This window comes from Macaca mulatta, chromosome 6 (genome assembly GCF_049350105.2).
Source record: "Macaca mulatta isolate MMU2019108-1 chromosome 6, T2T-MMU8v2.0, whole genome shotgun sequence".
Taxonomy (NCBI): Eukaryota; Metazoa; Chordata; class Mammalia; order Primates; family Cercopithecidae; genus Macaca; species Macaca mulatta.
Window position 1 is genome coordinate 187,794,578 of NC_133411.1, and position 20,675 is coordinate 187,815,252.

Consider the following 20,675-nt stretch of genomic DNA (forward strand, 5'->3'; position numbering starts at 1 on the left):
GTACAACCCAGGAAAACATCAATATACAAGAAGTAGATGAAGGAATTGTGCAAGGATGTAAAGGAATGGCCCTTTAGGAGAGAAGGCAGAAGAGTGATGTCACTGAGCCCAAGGGATAAATGAATCTCAGATGGGCAGTAGTGTCAGGTGCTATAAATGAAGTAATAAGGAGAGTAAATTGGTAAATAAGGAGATAATTGTAGACTTTGGCAAGAGAAATTTCATTGAAGGAGGGTGAACAAGTAGACTGTTGAAGACTGTATTTCAAATATAATTGAAGGGAAGAATGACTTAGGGAGCATTTCTATTTTAATGATTTAATGTATATACTTGTTGAGGGTGGATTAAAGAAGACATCGCTGGGAGGAACAACTTTTCTGAAATAAATTCGAGTCATAGCATAGGTGGAGGAATTAACCTTAACTTCAGGGAGGGAAAAGCCCACATAAAGATGGGAATACAGGTAAGTGATTTGGAGGTGAAGGAATTTTCTGCCTGCTGACTCATGTTCTCTAAGATAGGAGAAAGACTTCATTTTTTAAGTTGTTGCTAAGAGTCGCAATTTGGGTATTTGGGTGCTTAATGAGTTTCAGTCCTTGCCCTGGAGGTTTCTTGGGAAGTCAAGGCTCTTGAGTTTTATTTCCTACCCTTGTTTCAATAAGAAATCACCATGTTTGTCAGTTTCATGTATTTGATAGTTGTTATTTTTAATTATAAGAAAAAAATTTGCTTGTGAATTAAAGTTTGAAAACTCAGGAAGGGAGAGAAAATGCTTTTTAAAAAGTGGTAAATCTGAAGAGACTGGAAAGAAATGTCAGAATTCAACAGGCATGTGGAGGTAGATGGAAAGGCATTACAAATTGGGGAAAAGCTTGTTCAGTGGCAAGGAGGCATGATGTGTTCACGGTATTATTGCAAACTGTATTTTAAAACTTCATTCCTGTTTGTTACTAGTATATAGAAGTATAATTGGTTTTTGTATATTGACCTTGTATTCAGCAACCTAGCTAAATTTACTTATTTCTAATAGCTTGCTTGTAGATTCTTTTGGATATTCTGCACATACGATCATCTAAATAATTTCCGTTCTATTTCTCCTTTCCAATCATAATACATTTTATTTATTTTTCTTACGTTATAGCACTAGCACAGGCCAGTACATTGTTGAATAGAAACGATAAGTATATTTCTCTATTTAATATTATGTTAGCTTTCTTTCCAGGCTGGGCATGGTGGCTCACACCTGTAATCCCAGCACTTTGGGAGTCCAAGACAAGAAGATTGCTTGAGCCCAGGAGTTCGAGACCAGCCTGAGCAACAACAACAGCAACAAAATTAGCCAGGCATAGTGGTGCACATCTGTAGTCCCAGCTACTTGGGATGCTGAGGTAAGAGAATTGCTTGAGCTCAGGAGGTTGAAGCTGCAGTGAGCTACGATCCCACCACTGCACTCCAGCTTGGGGAAAGAGCAAGACTCTGCCTCCCCCGTGCACGCCCCCCACCCCTGCCCCCACCAAAAAAATTGTTTGTGGATCCCTGTTACCAGAATAAGGACATTCCCTCATATTCCTAGTGTGATGTGAGTTTTTATCATAAAAGGGAGTAATATTTTGTCATGTCCATTTTCTGCATTGGTTGAAATGATCATTTTGTTTTTCTCTTCATTCTTTTAATAGATAATTGTCTGAATTTTGGTGTTACCCAATGTTTCATTCCTGAAATAAATTCTACTTAGTCATGATATATCATGATGTATGTGTATGTGTATATAAGATCAGGTTTCTTCCGTAGTAAGCAGAAGACTGATGAAGTGCCCAACGTTGTGTTCTAAGAACTTAGAGCAAAAAGAAATTATCCAAGTCTCAAGGAGAGATGTAATAATACGTGGAAATGAAGTACTCTTGGAAGGCAAGGCCAAGAGTAATGCAGGAGCAAAAGGCTCAGAGGAAGAGTAAATCTAGTATTTGCAGGGACCTGGTGTAGAGGGCTCCTGATAGGATAAAATAAAAATATTTGAAATGAAAGGTATAGTTACCCTGTCAGAGACTTTGAATGCTGTCTAAGACTGCAGGAGTTTGGATATGATGATGGACATATTAATTCACTGTATATTTCTGAGGAGCAAATGACCAATTTGAAGACTATTTTAGGAAGAATTATCTGATAGAATAGATGATTCAAAGATTATTTAGTCATTTCTGGCTTGAGAAACTGAAGGACTGATTCTTGGGAGTAGGGCTTTGGGCGAGTCTGTAAGAAGAGTTCTTAAGGAGAACTAAAAAGGTTATTTCTGTTCTTGGTGTCTGAAACTGTTCTGGTATTTTGCCAAATACTACAGATGGTAGAATTCTTAATTAAAGCTGACATGGTTATATTTTTAAAAATTAAGGTGCAATTAGTCTTTCAAGATCAGAAGATATTTTGTTAGTAACATAGTTCAGTCTGTTCCAGGCTGTAAAGTCAGTTATTTCAGTAATATAATTTCTAAGATCTATAAAAAATGAAAATATTTTATTTTCTTACATAACTTTCTTTGAGAGCATTGAACAGTCAAGAAACTTGTATGTTTTCCAGTCCCCATTCCGCTTCAAATTACATAGTGTCTAGCCTTTTCAGCTCTAGAAATTCCACATTATTATGTAATATCCTGCTTTATGGTTCTTAGTGGTATATGGTATAGATCAACTCAAAATTTTAAATTTTCATCATATGAATTTTTGTGTAGAGATTTCAAGATGAGTTGACCTGAGGACAAAAAGAACTACAAAGAAATTTTACTGTTTTCCTGTTGGTATATATTGTTCAATAAAACAATATATTGGTATATATCATTCAATAAAATAATTATGTATTACAAATTAAATTTTCAACCTAAAAATCAGATTGTTCCAGGAAGATGGAATAGACAGATGTACCTTTCCTTATTTATCCCATACATCTGAAACCTTGTATATTATAAACAACCATAAGACTCTGGTGATTCTTTTCTTTCTTTCTTTCTTTTTTTTTTTTCCTTCAAGACAGGGTCTTGTTCTGTTCCCAGGATGGAATGCAATGATGTGATCACGGCTTACTGCAGTCTTGACCTCCTGGGCCCAAGTGATCCTCCTACCCCAGCCTCCAAAATAGCTGGGACCACAGTCCTGTACCATGCATCAATCACTGTGCCTGGCTATTTTTTTTGCAGGGATGGGTTTCCATACGTTTCCCAGGCTCCAACTCCTGGGCTCAAGTGATCCTTCCACCTTGGCCTCCCAAAGTGTTGGGATACAGGTGTGAGCCACCATGCTTGGCCGGTGGTGATTCTTTTTACCTCGTATATCCCAGACTTGGAGCTGAAGAAGGTAGAAACCCAGAAACACCGACAGAGACCCACCAAAAAAAGAAGCTCTAAGAAAAGTCTCTACCCAAAGGACCAGGAATTTGGCAGTCTAGGAAGACAGAAAACTTTAGACAGCCACTCTACTTTAGTCAGACAACCAGATAAAGCTGCACCCATGACTATGCACACCAGCAAAAGCCAAGTGGGAAGTCTAAACTTCCACCCTTATTAGGATGTAAAGAAGGCTCATAAAACCCCTGCTGGGTGGTGTCAGAGGCCAAGAGCTAGGTTATTCATCCACGCTGGCTGGTAGTGAGCACCTGCCCCATCTCAGCAATAATAGTGGGGACCATGTGCAGAAGGGCTTCCATCCCCACCCCGTGGGAAGAAGGCATAATTTCCCATTTCTGCTAGGTTAGTGTAATGTGGGCCTAGTGCAGAGTAAGACCATTTGCCCCTGCCCAGCAGTAATCAGACCACATTCCAGCCCCACAGTGTTGCTGGAACTAAATAGGGAGCAGGACTAAGGCACGCTTGTACCTCCCAACCACAGTTATATCAGTGCAGGCCTAGTGAGCTGCCGGAAATCTCACCCACACGAAGTAAAATGGAGACCCTTAATATCGTGTGGTATCCAGAGATGTCAAATGAGGAACCTGAACTTCTAGTCCACCTGGTCAAATAAGATTCAGAGTTTTATCACATAATACCAAAAATGGTCAAGTTTCAACAAAAGTCATGTCAAGAGCCAGGAAGATCACTTGAATGAAAAATGACAATCAGTAGACACTAACAAGTTAATGATAGACATGTTAGAATTATGTGACAAAGATTGTTAAGTAGCCATCATAAACGTTTCAATGAGCAATTATGAAAATGTTTGAAATAAAAAGACTCTAAGCAAAAAAGTGAGATAAAGAAAAAATGGAAATTTTAGGCTGGGCGCAGTGGCTCATGCCTGTAATCCCAGCACTTTGCAAGGCCGAGGCAGGCAGATCATGAGGTCAGGAGTTCAAGACCAGCCTGGCCAATATGGTGAAACTCTGTCTCTACTAAAAATGCAAAAATTAGCCGGGTGTGGTGGTGGGCACCTGTAGTCCCAGCTACTTGGGAGGCTGATGCAGAAGAATCGCTTGAACCCGGGAGGTGGAGGCTGCAGTGAGCCAAGATCATGCCACTGCACTCCGGCCTGGGCAATAGAGTGAGACTCTGTCTCAAAAAAAAAAAGGAAATTTTAGAACTAAAATACAGTAACCAAAAATTTAAAAACTCACCTCATAGGCACAACAGCAGAACTGAGAGAACAGAGGAAAGTATCAGTGGATTTAAAGATATACTAGAATTTACTCAGTCTTAAATACAGAGAGAAAACAGACTGGAAGAAAAGCAGAGACTCAGGAAATCTGTAGAACTGTAATAAAAGATCTAACAATATAATCAGTTCAGGAGAGAGAGAAGAAAGAGTGGGCCTGGAAAATCTTTGAAGTATTAATGGCTGAAAATTCACAAGTTTAGCAATAAGTATGAACCTATACATTCAACGAGCTGACCAGACCCCCACAAGCATGAAACCGAGGAATCCACACCAAAATACATCACAGTTCAACTTCGGAAAACTAAAAATCTGGAGACTAGAGAGAAAAATCACACCTTACCTATAGGGATAAAAATCAAATGAAAACAGATTTTTCACCAGAAACCACAGAGGCACAATGTTTTTCAAGTATTGAAATAAAAGAATTTTTAACCCAGGGAAATGACATTGGCAGAATAGGAAGCCCTAGTCTCTTGTTCTCCCACAGAGACATCAACTAAACATCAAATTACAAACCAAATTGCTTTTGTGAGAATTGCAGACACTATTTAAGAGGTTGTAGCACCCCAAGTGAGCGCAGAGAAGAGACACATCAGAGTGGTAGAAAATTTTTGACATTTCACCCACCCGAGCCACTCCCACTGCCTCGCATGGCAAGGTGTGATGAGGAAAACAACACTCAGCCCTCAGGTTTTCCCTCAGGAGGGAAGAAGAGTGGGCTGTGCATCCAATGTTTTAGCTTTTCATGGTGCTTTCCAAGGGCATGGTTTCTGTCTCATGAGACTCAGAGTACTGACTGGAATTAGTAGTTTGGATGCTAGATTGGGGGCTGCTGAGGACAAAGGTGAGCACTGGAGCTTGTTACATCACCAGAGAGACTAATACTGCAAACAGTCAGAGGAACAAGAGGTTGCAATCTCTAAAGAAGAAGCAGGCGAAAACCTCGCTCTATGCACAAGCCCAGAGAAAGTAGCATCCCCAGAAAAAGTTTGAGACAATCCCAGAATCTCTAGTTATGCTAAATGATGACGATCTTCTTTTATACAAAGCCAATCCTCAAAGACTCCTGGAGGGGACTGTTTTTTCAAATGGCCAAATCTCAACAAAAGATCACAAGGCTATAAAGAAAGAGTGAAACATGTCCTAATAAAAAGAAACTAACCTCCAGAAACCAACCCTAAAGAAATGGAGATCTGGCCAGGCGAGGTGGCTCATGCCTATAATCCCGGCACTTTGGAAGGCCAAGGCAGGGGGATCACTTGAGGTCAGGAGTTTGAGACCAGCCTAGCCAACATGGTGAAAACCATCTCTACTAAAAATACATAAAGTATTCATGTGTAGTGGCGTGCGTCTGTAGTCCCAGTTAGATGGGAGGCTGAGGCACGAGAATCCCTTGAACCTGGGAAGTGGAGGTTGCAGTGAGCTAAGATCGCATCACTGCACTGTAGCCTGGGTAACAGAGACTCTTGTCTCAAAAAGATGCTAAAGAGAATTCTTTAAATAAAAGGTAATAACAACATGAAACTATGAAAATATAAAGCTCTGATAAAGGTAAATACATAGATACAGAATCCCTTAGTATTGTAATGTTGGAACATAAACCATTTTTAAGCGTGCTGTAAAATTTGAAAGAAAAAAGCAAAGCTAGGTTGGGTGCAGTGACTCACACCTATAATCCCAACACGTTCGGAGGCTGAGGCAAGTGGATCACTTGAGGTCAGGAGTTTGAGACCAGCCTGATCAACATGGTGAAACCCCGTATCTACTAAAAATACAAAAATTATCTGAGCATAGTGGCGGGTGCCTGTAATCCCAGCTACTTGGATGAGTTAGGAGAATTGCTTGAACTTGGGAGGTAGAGGTTGCAGTGAGCTGAGATTGCACCACTGCACTCCAGCCTGGACAACAAGCGAGACTGTCTAAAAAAAAAAAAAAAAAAAAAAAAAAAAGCGGGGGCAGGGACGGACCAAAGCTGGGCATGGTGACATATGCCTGTAATCCTAGCACTTTGGGAGGCTGAGGTGGGAGGATCACTTGAGGCCAGGAGTTCGATACTAGTCTGGCCAACATAGGTAGATCCTGTCTCTACGAAACATTTTAAAATATTAAAAACTGATTGCTATACCTTTTTGGTAGATTAGCCCTTTATCATTATGTAATTTTCCTCTCTCAATTTTCTTTGTCTACAAAGTCCACATTATTTAATATTAATACAGTAGGCCACTTTAGTGCCTTTGACATTGAACTCATGGGATTCTGGATGACCAGGGTCATTGTCCAATATCAAAAGAAAATTCAAGAGCAGTCCCTTACTGGCAAGGTACTTCCTGATTTCATGGACAAAAGCATCAGTGGAACCAGTCCAGAAAAAGTTTCTCATTGTCCAGGCCTTTTGGTCGTGTGCCCAAGAACGGAAAGTTCGTACTTAACCTTTTTCCTCCAAGGCTTGGAGGTCAGCAGCGTTATACATAACAGCAGTTCTGACTACTTTTGCACGAAACAGTAAAGATACTCTATTCCTTCCTGCCTTTATTTTTTGTAAAGACAGCATCTTGCCATGTTGCCCACGCTGCCCTGGAACTTGCGGTCTCAAGTGATCCCGCGACTTCAGCTTCCCAGGGTGCTGGGATTACAGGCATGAGCCACTGTACCCAGCCTGGCTTTTACCTTTCCTACAGCTGTCGAATTTGGCAATATTTCAGGTTTGCCAAGAAAATAACATCCATCTGCTTCCAAGATTTAAAATGTTGCTGGCGTGTCCTTACTTGTTCTACCTGACCTTGTGAATTAACAAGCTTTCAAACAATCCTTTACATTTGCTTTTAGTGGTACAGAGGAGGCAAAATACATTTTCCTTGGCCATCTATGTTCGTGGCTGAGACCCCTAAGACAAAAGACAGATTAACAAGAGCAAAACATACAAGTTTGTTTAATGTAAGTTTTACATGACACAGCAGCCTACATAAGGAAAAGAAGTCCCAAAGAAACAGTTGTGTATTTTTATGCTAACTTTGATGAAGTCACAGAGAAATATAAATGGACAAAGAGGATATGATCTAATGGTAATACACTGGGGGCAACTTAGCAAGGCCTGTTTGTTCAGAGGTTTCTCTGTGACTATGTGTCTTCAGCAATAAAGATGTTACTTTCCTCCAGGTACAGGGAGGGCAAATGTCACATGAGAATCTTACGACCTGCTTCAGGGGAAGTTTAGTAAATTCGTACTAGGTTTTACAACCTGCTTTGTGGGAGATGTGTGGAAAAGTCCTTCCTGTTTCTGCTGTTTTCTCAAATGATGAGGTGCCATATTTTGGCAGTGTGTGTCCTGAACTCCATCAATACATATGGGGAGGGAACAAAATTAGATGTGTTCTACCCAATCTGCCTTCTTTTCTTCTTTACTGTATGCTTTGAAGGCTGCAAAATTTCCTCTCAACATTCCCTTTACCTAAATCTTTTCTAAAAAGTTTCTAGTCTTTTAAAAAATGTCTAGCTTAATTACATTGTCAAAGAATATGGTCTCATGTGATACCAATTCTTTGAAATGTGTTGAGGCTACTTTACAGACTAGTATGAGATCTTTTCGTAAATAAATATATGCTTTTACATGTTTTCTTCAGTTTTGGGATGGACTAGCCTATATGTCCATTCATTAATATAAAACTAATTTTGCTTTTCATATATTTCATATCTATAGTGACCTTTTTGTCAGCTTTTCTACTAGTTATTGAGAAGGTAGGTTAAAAACTCTGAGGCCAGGGTGGTGTCTGAGGCCTATAATCCCAGCATTTTGGGAGGCCAAGGCAGGAGGATTGCTTGAGACCAGCCTGGGCAACAAAGTAAGATCCCATCCCTACAAAAAACAAAGGAAACAAAACTAAAACTGACTCCCTGCTGTGGTGGATTTCTCAGAACTCTTGGTTCTGCCCATGTTTGCTTTACGTATTTTGTATCTTAGTTATTAAATACATAAAAGTTTAAAATATTTTCTTTCCTGATAAATTAATGCCTTTTTTTTTTAAAGACAGTCACGCTCTTGTTGCCCAGGCTGGAGTGCGGTGTCCTGATACCAGCTCACTGCAATCTCTGCTTCTCGGGTTCAGGTGATTCTCCTGCCTCAGCCTCCCGAGTAGCTGGGACTACAGGTGCCGCCACCACACCTGGGTAATTTTGTATTTTAGTAGAGACGGGGTTTCACCATGTTGGCAGGCTCGTCTCGAATTCCTGACCTCAGGTGATTGACCCGCCTCGGCCTCCCAAAGTGCTAGAATATTATAGGCATGAGCCACTGTGCCTAGCTAAATTAATCCTTTTATCATTATGTAATTACCTTCTCTACCTGTAGTAATATTTTTTACCTTGAAGTTTTTGTTTGATCTAAATGTAGCTACATAAACTTTCTATGTTTAGTATTTGCCTGTTTTATCTTTTTCCACCTTTGACTTTCAACCTTTGTTTATCCTCATGTTTTAATAGCTAGATTTTTACAAATCTATTCTGACAGGTTTTTTTTTTTTGTTTTTTTTTTTTTTGTTTTTTTGAGACAGAGTTTCACTCCTGTTGTCCAGTCTGGAATGAAATGACGCAATCCCAGCCCACTGCAACCTTTGCCTGCCTCTCTGCTTCAAGCAGTTCTCCTGCCTCAGCCTCCCGAGTACCTGGGATTACAGGCATGCTCCACCATGCCTGACCAATTTTTTATTTTTAGTAGAGAAGGGGTTTCTTTATGTTGGTCAGGCTCATCCTGAACTCCCGACCTCAGGTGATCTGCTTGCCTCAGCCTCCCAAAGTGCTGGGATTACAGGCGTGAGCCACCACACCTGGCCTTTTCTTTTCATTTGAAAGCTCATTCCATGTGTCTATGTAGTGATTATTGATAGACTTGGATTTATTGCTATCATTTTCTTGTTTACTGTTTGTTTCAAGTTTTCTGATTTTCTCTCTTCCACCCCAACCTCTTTACCTACTTTTTGAAATTGCACACTCTATGTTGTGGAGGTTGATGAAGGACCATTTCTCTACCAGAACAACTGTGATGAATATGTTTAGGAGGTTTCCATGTTACAGTGTTCTTGTGATTCTGGAGACAACTTGTTCAAGCCATACGTCTTAGTGCAGCAGTAGATTTTTTAGTTAATAATGTTTGGGGCTATCTGGGTTACCTTAGGTTGACTATATGAATAGTTAAGTTTTTCGTATTTTTCAGTATTTTGAAATAGTTCAGACAGTTGTGAAAGAAAAAGGTATTAAAGACAGTAAAACAGATTTTATTAAGTATTGCAGTGGAGGAAAGCAGCTTCAGTAAAGCTGAGCTCAACTCTGATTACAGCAAAGCCAGCCTGGGATTTATAAAGCGTACAAGCACAGTGAGGAGTCAGTGGGTGAAAAATGTCTAAAAGCAGACATCAGGGGTATGGGGATTGTCGCTAAAGGCAGGTCAAGGACTTAAGACTTCAAGGTGGCAGATGAGAAATTTGGCTAACTATTGAGGATTGGCTCTCTAGCAGGATTCTAGGGACTTGCAGGCCCAGGACAAGGCCTGGTTAAAAAGAGGGGCTTAGAGGCCTAAAGTTTGGGTAAGGAGAGTGTCTTTGTCACCGTGAAAGAAGCAGAGGAAATTAGCAGCTACCTTTAGAAAACCAAGTGTTACCATATAAGCTACTACGTTGATCTGCACTTCTCCAAGTTCCAAAGTGGCAGATCCATTTGAAATTACCCAAACATAGGCCACACATTTAACTGATGGAGATTTTGTCTACATTCTGTACATTGATAATTCTGAAGCACTCCGAGCAGTGCCTGACAGTGAGTGAGCTGGGGGACGGGGTGTGGTAGTGACTCCTGAGAGGCCCGCAACACGTGCGGCACTGTGCAGCCTCATCTCTTCGTTATTCCTTGGTAAGGAGGACCTCTGGGTTCCATGCTTTCAGAGGACAGTGAGGCTTAGCCAAGGCCACCTCCCCTCCCCATGGGGTGGATGCCCACAGACTCCAAAGAGAGACTCTTTTTCTTTTCTTTTTGTTTTTTGTTTTGAGACGGAGTCTTGCTCTGTCACCCAGGCTAGAGTGTAATGGCACGAGCTCAGCTCAGTGCAACTTCTGCCTTCCGGGTTCAAGCGATTCTCCTGCCTCAGCCTCCAGAGTAGCTGGGATTACAGGTGCACATCACCGTGCCCAGCTAATTTTTTGCTTGTCTGTTTTGAGACAGAGTTTCACTCTTGTTGCCCAGGCTGGAGTGCAATGCACAATCTCAGCTCAGTGCAACCTCCACCTCCCGGGTTCAAGCAATTCTGCCTGTCTCCCAAGTAGCTGGGAGTACAGGCATGCGTCACCATGCCCGGCCTTTTTTTTTCTTTTCTTTTTTTTTTTTAAAGCATATTTAGTGAAAACAAGGTTTCTCCATTTTGGTCAGGCTGGTCTCGAACTCCTGACCTCAGGTGATCCACCACCTACCAAAGTGCTGGGATTACAGGCGTGAGCCACCACACCTGGCCAGACAGAGTTCTTTAGGCGGGGTAAGGGGCCGCCTGGGAACCCCGCGTCCCGCCTGGACACACCGATGACCTGCAGCGGCCACACAGTGGGCCACTGGCACAGCCTTGCCCTCTGGGCCCCCGTGCCTGCGCACTCCGACGGCCTGTTCGCGCTGCAGCCCCGCTGCCTTGTGGGAAATGTAGTCCGGCGCTCCGGGCCGTAAGCGCCGGGCGCGGCTGCGTCGGTCGCCACTGCTCCCGCTCCTGCGCTCCTGCTGGGAGAGGGTGAGTGCAGGGCCGGTGGCGGGGGTGTGCGCCAGCCTGAGTCTCGTAGGCCCCCGCAGGAGGAGCTCCGCACTGCTGGGCGAGGCCCCTGCCTCCTGAGGGCTGAGGGGCGGGCCCGCCGCAGATGGGCCGGGGGCGCGGCCTCCAGCTCCCGGTGCGCTCCTTCCCCAGGAGCTGGCGGCAGGAGCACACGGGCTGCCGACCTCCAGCGCGGTCCTGGTCAGGCGCCAAGGAGGAATCACAGCCCGGGAGCAGCGGGGATGGGGGCTCGAACAAGGGCCACACCAGCCACCACGGGTCAGGGAGGGGCCCAAGGTTCCAGGAGTCGCTCAGAGCCAGGTTCCTCCTTGGCTTTCCCCAGCCGCGCGCAGTTTTGTCCTGGGACAGGGCAGATGCTGCGAACGTGGAGCGAACCTGCCCCGCAGACATCCTGGGGATTCTGGGCGACAGGCCGGGTCTCCCTGCGCAGCATCTGCCCTTTGTGTAAACCGTGTCTGGGGACCCGCCCTCTGGTTCTCATTTGGAGGGCGCTGGCGTGGGTTCACCTCCCATCTCTCAATAAGAATTGGGAGGCCAACGTGGTGCAGGTTTCTACCTCGGAATCTTTTTTTTCCCTTAAGCCATTTCACTGTAGCGCAACTAGAAAATTCAGATTAAAACAATCATTCAAAATATATATCAATCTGCATGGCAGCGTGAATATGTGTATAAGCGTAGAAACACTTTGCGCTTTGTTTTTAAACAAATATGAATATTAGTAACTTTTTCACCATCTATCTTTTAGAATTGAGTCATGAGATGCGTTTGGTAAGGGGTTTGAAGTGCACAAATCTTAAGCCTCATAGTTTTTTACTGGCCTAAACATCCAATGAAGATAGAGAATACACCTGAAAAAAAAGCATTTCAATATGTTGACGCCATCTACTTATACCAGATTTTAAATACGTCGTCGTTTTAATGAGTGTGAGGGAAAGTATGGATCCTCGTATTTAATCCTCTCCTTAGGTTTTTGTGTTAGGGTTTTTTTTTTTTCCCCCCCCAGTATTATAAACAATATAGGCCATCTGGCTGCATACATCTTTGCATTTTGTCTTATTCTATAAATCTCTTAAAGTGCTGAGATCTGGCCACTGCATTCCAGCCTGTGCGACAGAGCAAGACTCCGTCTCAAAAAAAAAAAAAAAAAAAAAAGTCTCTTAAAGTGAAATTTCTAGGTCAAGGGTACAGTAAGGCTTTTGATACTTCCTGTCTTATTCCCTCCAGAAAAGTTCCAGTTTATACAAACACTTGCAGTGTAAGAGTGCGAGATTTACCCACACCAACTGTGAATGTTAGTATTCTCTTGAACTTCTGAGAGGTGCAAAAGATAGGATTGTTTACATTTGCATTTTGAACACTAATGAATATTTTCATGCAGTTTGCATTTTGTATTTTAATGTTGTGTCTCATACATAAATAAGCTTCTTTCCTGACTATGCAGAAATGTCACAGGTTCGTATGGTCAGACATGAAAACCTTTTCTTCACGTTTGGGTGTTTGACATCATTGGCAGAGAAGCTGTCTGTCCCACGAGATCACAAAAATGTTTGTAGTTTCTCTTAGTACTTTCATGTTTTGTGTACATTTACATTTTTTTTCAAATGGTAAGCCTTTGTTACAGTTTACTTAGTAATTTTTTTCTTTGGTGATATGAAATGTCATTTATTTCATATCTTGAATGAAATATATACACACACACACACACATATATACATACATGTGTATTTGAACCATTTAGGTTGGTAGAATTTTAATTTGTTCCATTGATCCTTTCCCTGTTTGCCTATAACATCCATTATGGCAGAGAGTTTATCTGTTTTATTGACAGCTGTATCCACCCCTACCCCATGCAATGGTGCCTGGTATGCAGTAGGTAGTCAACAGTATATCTGGTGAATAAGTCAGTAATACTGTGTTCCAATTCTTGTAGCTTTGTGAATACTGGCGGGCATGTTGTCTCTCATCAGTATTCTTTTTAAAAAAAAATCTTAGCTGTTGTAACGCACAACTTAAATATTTTTTCCATAATTAACGAACCTTTTTTTTTTTTTTTTTTGAGATGGAGTCTTGCTCTGTCACCCAGGCTGGAGTGCAGTGGTGTGATCTCAACACTGCAACCTCTACCTCCCCAGTTCAAGTGATTCTTCTGCCTCAGCCTCCTGAGTAGTTGGGATCACAGGCGCCCACCACCACTCCCTAATTTTTGTATTTTTAGTAGAGACAGGGTTTCGCCATGTTGGCCAGGCTGGTCTCGAACTCCTGGCCTCTAGTGATCCACCTTGGCCTCCCAAAGTGCTGGGATTACAGGCGTGAGCCACTGCGCTTGGCCCATATTAACTTTAAAATATTGTTACTTAGGCATAACTTGGTTGGGAATGTGTTAAGTTTATGAATTAAAGAAATGACATCCTGTATATTGAGACGTCTTGTGCAAGAACATGTCATGTCTCTTCTGTTGTTCATCTTTATATAGCTAAATAGGCATAATGAAGTCAACTTAATACGTGAAAATCATTTTCTTTATGTAGCTACTATTCAGGTCTTATTTAGTTTATTTATAGGTATTTTCATTGCTGTTGGAGGAGTCTTGTTTCTCATGGCTTCTTTCCCTTCCCTCAGCTCTGCCTCCTCTGGTTTTGTCCCTCCCCAAGGAAGAAACACAGGAAGGAAGGAGAAGGCAATGGCTGCTTGGCTTCTGCCTTTGGGAGCTGGGGTGAGCTCATTTTTCTCTCTCAAACCTCCCCCTTACTCGTGTACTGCATGTGGGCCTCACTGCTGAGGACCGGGTTATTGAAATGGCAGAATGCTGGATATTTTTCACAAAGCCCCCTCTGTGTTCCTGACCTCTGTTCCCAGCTGCCACTTATTCAGCTGGATACCCTGGCCTGCTGTGTTTTTGGTGCTGTTCAAGGGTCAGAAAGGGAAAAAAATTATATGCAAGCTGGTCCTGGTGCTTAGGGCTTATGGGCTCTCAGGGATCATAAAAGAGGGCACATCTGCATGGGATACAGTCATAATTGCACCTGAATATGGTAATAAGAACAAGTGTCGTTAGGGACCCACATGATCAGTATTCCAAGCTTGAGTGAAGGGGAGGATCAGGGTGGTGGCCAGGAGAAGTAGGTAGTGTTCGCCCATCTCAGGGGCTGGGAAGGGATAATTGGAGAGGATTTGCTGTAATGGAGTCAGTGTGTCCACAGTTTAAATCCCGACTGTACCATTTCATAGCTACAGTGTCTTGGCAAGAGGCTTGACTTTCCTGAAACATTATTTCCTCATGGTCATAATAGGAGTTACAGCATTAACTAAGTGTCTGCCATACAGATGCAATTGTTAAGAATTTCACATGGCTCGGCCGGGCGCGGTGGCTCACGCCTGTAATCCCAGCACTTTGGGAGGCCGAGGCGGGCGGATCACAAGGTCAGGAGATCGAGACCACGGTGAAACCCCGTCTCTACTAAAAATACAAAAAATTAGCCGGGCGCGGTTGTGGGCGCTTGTAGTCCCAGCTACTCGGGAGGCTGAGGCAGGAGAATGGCGTGAACCCGGGAGGCGGAGCTTGCAGTGAGCCGAGATCGCGCCACTGCACTCCAGCCTGGGCGACAGAGCGAGACTCCGTCTCAAAAAAAAAAAATAAAAGGATTTCACATGGCTCATTTCATTTAATAATAATAGCTACTTCATAGGTCTCTTGAAAGTTCAAATAAAATAATGAAAGTAAAAAATGCCTGGCATGGTTCCTGGAGTGTTGAAGTTATTCAGCAAGTTGTAGGCATTCTTAGTATCATCGCAGCCAAGAGCCTGGTGTATAGACTTTTAGAGGTGGAATGAAGGGGACAGTGACTGATAGTGAGACATGCTTGGCTGGAGTAGAAGAAATCGGATTAAAACTTTAGGACCAAGTGTCAGGAAGGAGGAGTGTGTGTGTTTGGCGGGGTGGTGGCCATGGGGTTGGAGGTCAGTCTGAGGAATTTTGATAAGGGAGTTGGCACGATCAAAGCTTTTCTAGGAAAAAGTAGTGTCCATGAGATGGAGGGAAGCATGGAGCTGGGATGGTAGGTGACGATTCTAGGCTTGTCTGAAAAAGAAAATAAGGCATCAGAAGACTTGACCCTAACTTCTTTCTTTTAAAGGTTAAACTAACTTAGCCTTGTTGTCTGGAATATTGAAGACTTACGGCATTTTCTCTTTTCATAAAATTATATATTAGGGGTCGTTGATTTATTAGGATCACTTGTTTATTTATTAGAGACCAGTTTAAAGAAAGCTTCGTGGAGGCTAGTATAAACTGTTGTGATTTCCATTTGTACTACTTTCTTCAGTATTATCACACTCAGTTATAAAAGGCAAAATAACTTTTAAAATGGGGGTATTGGAGAAAGGGAGTTTCTGGAAGAGGGAAAGGTTGAAAGGGGAAGCATTCAGAAGATTTTGGTTGATGACAGTTGTGGTTTGGTTGTCAGTAACCTAATTTTAATTTGTGTAGTCAAAATAGTGTTAATTTTTAAATCAGCTTTTTCTGAGGCACAGCTTAATAAAATAACCCATTTTAAGCATTGAGTTTTGACAAATTTATGCACCAACATAGCCACCCCCTCAGTCAAGGTACAGAACGTTTGCATCACCCCCAGACAGTGTCCTCATGCCACTTCTAGTCCACGTCCCCCACCCCAGGAAGTAACTGGGTTGAGTTCTGTCTGTATAGTCTTGCCCTTTCTAGAACTTCATGTAAATGAAATCAAACAGTATATATGCTTTTGTGCCTGGCATTTTTTGCTCAGCGTAGTGTTTTTCAGATCTATCCATGATATTGTGTGTAGTGATAGTTTGTTCCTTTTTATGTCTTAAGTAGCACACAGTTGAATATACCACCTTTTGTTCATTCACTTGTGAACAGACATGTTCGACTTGTTTCCTGTTTTTAGCTATTAGGAATAAAACTGCTCTGAACATTCATGTATGAGTCTGTTTGTGGATATATACTTTCATTTCTCTTGGGTAAATACCTAGGAGTGAAATTGCTAGGTGAAGTGTACATTTGACTTTGTAACAAACAGCTAAACTATTTTCCAAAGTATATGTACCATTGTACATTTCCTCCTACAGTATTTGAGAATTCCAGTTGCTCCACATGCTCTTCCATACTTGGTGTATCTGTTTCCAAGAGCTGCTGTAATAAAGTACCACAAATTGAGTGGCTCAAAACAATAGAAATTTATTGTCTCACGGTTTTGGAGGCCAGAAGTCAGAAATGAAGGCATCTGCAGGGCCATGTTCTCTGAAACTTGTGGGGGATCCTTCCTTGCCTCTTCCTAGCTTCTAGCTTCTGGTGGTTTGCTGGGACTCTTTGGTGTTCCTTGGTGCATGGCTGCATCACTCTAATCCCTATCTCCTTTGTCACCTGATGTTATCCTTATGGGTTGATGTCTTCAAATAGCCATTTTTCTTACAAGGATAGGGGCCCACCCTACTCTATTATGACCTCATCTTAATAGTTAAATTTGAGACAACCATATTTTCAGATAAGGTCATATTGCAAGGTACTAGAAGTTGGGACTTCAACATATCTCTTTTGGGGGACACAGTTTATAACATTAGGTATTATAAGCTTTTTAAATTTTAGTTATTTTCAAGGGTGGAAAATGGTATCTTGTGTGTGAGTGTGTGTATGTGTTTTTTTTAACTTTTATTATGAAATAATTTCAGACTTTAAAAACTGCTGCAAGGCCGGGCACGGTGGCTCACACCTGTAATCCCAGCACTTTGGGAGGCCGCGGCAGGTCAATCATTTGAGGTCAGGAGTTCAAGACCAACCTGGCCAACATGGTGAAACCCCATCTCTACTAAAAATACAAAAAAATGAGCCAGGTGTGGTGGCACACACCTGTAATCACAGCTACTCAGGAGGCTGAGGTGGGAGAATCATTGGAACCCAGGAGGCAGAGGTTGCAGTGAGGTGAGATCACTCCACTGCACTCCAGCCTGGGAGACAGTGAGACTCCATCTAAAACAACAGCAACAACAAATGCTGCAAAAATAAAACAATTTCTGGATAGTCTTCATCTGAATTAACATTTTGCCATTTTTCTCTTCCTGTATACACACACACGTTTATGTAATATATTTCTGAACCATTGGAGAATAAATTACAGACATGCCCATTTCACTCTTAAGTGTCTGTGTGTGCTTTGTTATCATACATGATAAAAATACAGTTATCAAAATGAGAAAACTTACATCGATACAATACTATTAGCCAATCTACAAACCTTACTTGGATTTTGCCACCTGTCCTAGAAGTGTCCTTTACCTGGTGCAGAATCCAATCCAGACGACACATTGACACATTGTATTTAGCTGTCGTATCTCCTTGGTGTCCTTTCATCTAGAATAGTTCAGGATTGATCTTCAATGACTTGGATACTTTTGAAGAGTACAGGCCAGTTATTTCATAGAATGCTCCCCAATGTGGGTTTGTTTGATGTTTGCTGTTAATCTGATTCAGATTGTGATTAATTAAAATTTGAATGGCTGATGTAGTCACAGTGTTCAGAATTCAAAAATAAGCATTCACTTAAAATAAGTCTTCTTCCTACCCTTGTCTCCAAGCTCCCTATAACCCCCCCCCAAAAAGGTAATGATTCTCATTTCTTAGGTAGCCTTCCAGAGATGACTACAAAAGCCCATAAATATATGTATTTTCCCCAATTTTTAATCCAGTTGGTAACAGATAATATTTACTTAGGAGTCTGCACCTGTTCTTGTTTTTTTTTTTTTTTTTTTGAGACGGAGTCTCGCTCTGTCGCCCAGGCTGGAGTGCAGTGGTGCAATCTCTGGTCACTGCAAACTCCACCTCCCGGGTTCACCCCATTCTCCTGCCTCAGTCTCCGAGTAGCTGGGACTACAGGTGCCTGCCACCACGCCCGGCTAATTTTTTGTATTTTTAGTAGAGACAGGGTTTCACTGTGTTAGCCAGGATGGTCTCAATCTCCTGACCTCGTGATCTGCCCACCTCGGCCTCCCAAAGTGCTGGGATTACAGGCGTGAGCCACCGCACCCGGCCACCTGTTCTATTTTTAGCTATTTTGCATTTCCCAATATATCTTGGAGACCTGTCTGTATCAGTACATTGGAGGCTTCTTTCTTTGATTATGTGGGTATATCATAGTTTAGTTAACCAGTCTGCCTTAAGGGACATTAGTCTAGACACTTGATAGCAGCTGATGACAGACATTTCTTCACTTCTGTTGCTGCTTCTCTGAATTACTGATCAATCACTTGGAACTGTACAGTAGATAATGAGAAATGAGTAACTCAGATGTTGAGAAATAAAGTGTAAAAAAGTGCAGACGTGTTTATAACCTGTAAATGAAATGCAGTTATGAAGTTCAGTAATAGATTTGGGACACATCAGTGCAACATTAGAGTTGTTTTCCTTTTTTCATCTTTCTCCATAGTTTCATCTTTCCCATATTGGCCAGTGATGTGAGTATGAATTGTCCAGGTATTACTTTTATTTGCCTTTAAATTTAATCTTTTTTTGAATATAAATATTGGGCATATGGACTAATCATATCTACTATCCATTTTTAAAAATTTAAAGGCTGTGAGAGAGAATTCCAGGTTTCCAATCCTCAGAAACAACTATGACGTACATTCTTCCAGCCTTTTAAAATACCTCTCTACACCCTTTGCCCATTTTTAATACGGGTTATTTACATGTAAAAGAGGTATTTTCTATAAAGTGGATAGTATTCCTTTGCTATATGTTGCCCATATTCTCCATCGTTTTTCTTTTAAATTTGTTTATAATGTCTTTTGTTACAATAAGTTTTGAAGTTTTATGCAGTTAAATTTCCTTTCTCTTTGTTTGGCTTTGGGATCATGCTATGAAAAGGAGCCGGGCGCGGTGGCTCACGCCTGTAATCCCAACACTGGGGCCAAGGTGGGTGAATCACGAGGTCAAGAGATCGAGACCATCCTGGCCAACATGGTGAAACCCCGTCTCTACTAAAAATACAAAATTACAAAAATAAAATACAAAAATACAAAAATTAGCTGGGCGTGGTGGCACGTGCCTGTAGTCCCAGCTACTCGGGAGGCTGAGACAGGAGAATCAGTTGAACCCAGGAGGTGGAAGTTGTCGTGAGCCAAGATTGTGCCACTGCACTCCAGCCTGGCAATAGAGTGAGACTCCGTCTCAAAAAAAAAAAAAAAAAAAAGAAAATATTTCTGTACCCCAAGGTAATATAAATATTTTTCAGTGTTTTCTATTAGTTTTATAATTTTAAATTTACATCCTTGAGCTATCTGGAATGTATTGTCTGTGATGTGAAGTAGGGATCTAACTTCATTTAACATGATGTGGTGAAGCATTTCATCCATCCATCCACTCGTTAAACATATTTAGCGCCACTCTGCCATGTGGTGCGCTGTGTTCTGGATACTGGGAATATTGCAGTGAATAAGAGAGGTAAAGTGTCCTTCTCTGAGCTCTTACTTTCCATAGGGGATACAGACAATAAAGAGGAAATATTGTTGAGGATAGTATTAGGTGCTGTGATGAGGACAGCAGGACAACATGGTAGAGTGTCACTCAGGGCTGTTTTAGCTCAGCAGAGGAGTGGCCCCTCTCAGGAGATGGCACTGGAGCTGATGTTATCTACTGAAATAATCTGCTCACTCTCCATGGACTTGAAATGGAACCTTTAAAATATGCCAAATTGTCACATATATATGAAATTTATATGAGAGTTTATAATATATATAGTTTACTTATATAAGTTTATTTTAAAAATTTATATATATAAGTTTGTTTTTCTGGATTCTATTCCATTTTATTTCTGTTGTAATACCACACTATTTTATTTGTTGTCTCAGAATTCTTTTTTTTTTTTTTTTTTTTGAGCTGTCACCAGGCTGGAGTGCAATGGAGTAATCTTGGCTCACTGCACCCTCCGCCTGCCGGGTTCAAGGAATTCTCTTGCCTCAGCCTCCTGAGTAGGTGGGACTATAGGCATGTGCCACCACGACTGGTTAATTTTTTGTATTTTTAGTAGAGACGGGGTTTCACCATGCTGGCCAGGCTGGTCTCGATCTCCTGACCTCGTGATGTGCCTGCCTCAGCCTCCCAAAGTGCTGGGATTACAGGCGTGAGCCACCACGCCCGGCCCATTTTGTTATTTCGTAAAGCAACTCTCGCCTCATTTTTCTTTTCAAAAGTTTTGTTACTGTTCTCATAA

At 41.8% G+C, this 20,675-nt stretch overlaps 2 protein-coding genes across 18 annotated transcripts in view; both read left to right on the forward strand.

Moving 5' to 3' along the window:
• ZFP2 (ZFP2 zinc finger protein) overlaps positions 1 to 20,675 on the forward strand; it is a 71,224-nt gene that overhangs the window by 22,454 nt on the left and 28,095 nt on the right. For 3 of the 10 annotated variants that reach the window (XM_077937497.1, XM_077937492.1, XM_077937493.1), the window contains 2 exons: positions 1,211 to 1,388; positions 14,053 to 14,146. The gene's annotated coding sequence lies outside the window, so the exon portion shown is untranslated. Of the gene's footprint in view, positions 1 to 1,210; positions 1,744 to 14,052; positions 14,147 to 20,675 lie in introns of those variants that run through there. The other 7 variants (XM_077937498.1, XM_077937494.1, XM_077937491.1 and 4 more) reach the window with 4 other exon arrangements.
• The window catches only part of LOC144329390 (ZFP2 zinc finger protein), a 39,905-nt gene continuing 30,549 nt past the window's right edge, over positions 11,320 to 20,675 (forward strand). For 5 of the 8 annotated variants that reach the window (XM_077937506.1, XM_077937508.1, XM_077937504.1 and 2 more), the window contains exons 1-2: positions 11,320 to 11,394; positions 14,053 to 14,146. The gene's annotated coding sequence lies outside the window, so the exon portion shown is untranslated. The remainder of the gene's footprint in view (positions 11,395 to 14,052; positions 14,147 to 20,675) is intronic. The other 3 variants (XM_077937507.1, XM_077937509.1, XM_077937503.1) reach the window with 1 other exon arrangement.